Source organism: Colobus angolensis, unplaced genomic scaffold, assembly GCF_000951035.1.
Source record: "Colobus angolensis palliatus isolate OR3802 unplaced genomic scaffold, Cang.pa_1.0 Scaffold235, whole genome shotgun sequence".
Lineage (NCBI taxonomy): Eukaryota > Metazoa > Chordata > Mammalia > Primates > Cercopithecidae > Colobus > Colobus angolensis.
Window position 1 is genome coordinate 4,016,936 of NW_012115544.1, and position 1,212 is coordinate 4,018,147.

Consider the following 1,212-nt stretch of genomic DNA (forward strand, 5'->3'; position numbering starts at 1 on the left):
TTTTTTTGATACAGAGTCTCACTCTATCATATAAGCTAGAGTGCAGTGGTGTGATCTCAGCTCACTGAAGCCTCCATCTCCCAGGGTCAGTTGATTCTCCTGCCTCTGCCTCCCGAGTAGTAGGGATTACAGGCATGTGCCACCATGCTCCACTAATTTTTGTATTTTTAGTATAGACGGGGTTTCTCCATGTTGGCCAGGCTGGTTTTGAACTCCTGACCTCAAATGATCCGCCTGCCTCGGCCTCCCAAAGTGCTGGGATTATAGGCGTGAGCCACTGTGCCCAGTCAAGCACCTTTGTTTTTGAGAATGCCAGTTCTATGGCTTTGCTACTCTATCCTGCCCAAGGTTATTGTGGAAGAATGGTAAGACACGGTACCTAGTGAGATGTATTGGTAGAGTCTCTTCTGTGAAGGTGAATTCCTCATTTTCCTGATCCTGATAACTACCAAGGACACCGCTCTACCACTGCATAGCCAGGACACACAGTGACTTTATTTGTACATCCAGTGCGCACAGTGACCTCATAATGTGAGCACATATCGCTATGACCCATTCTCAGAAAAAGCAAGGGTCCAGAAAGAGGCAAGCACCCCAGCCGTGCCACCTAGTCGATAGTTCCTGGTGATTGCCCCAAGGCCTCTTCCCTCCTGCTCTCTGTTAACTGTGAGAGAGAGGACTGGCAAATAGCTCAACTTACCCAGGAGAACTTTCCCTCATGGTGTATCATTTTGAACCTCTCTCTTTCCTATTTTTCAGAAATGCTTCAGTATTTCCCATCCTGTGATAATAATTCATTTTTGTTTTTGATTTGATGATATGAAGGAGACACTAATTGCAATGTGAACAAAAGAAATTAGCTCAGAAAGATTCCTAAGCAATTGATTTGCTCATCACTCTGTCTCTATCAGTTCATCGACTTATCATGAAAATAACACATAACTTGAATTTCGGTTGGAAATTCAAAATGGCACCAAAAGGTATCCAAAGTAAAGTAAGTCTTCTTCTCAGCCCAGTTCCTGAATCCCACTCCCTGTAGATAAACACCATCGACCATTTCTTATACACTCTTCCAGAAATGTTCCATGTAAATATATGTCTATAGACATTATTAATACCTTCCTTTTAACTTAATCATATATCTTGAAGATCTGTCCATATCAGCACATGTAGATACACTAAATTATTTCTAATCATGATATAACAATTTAT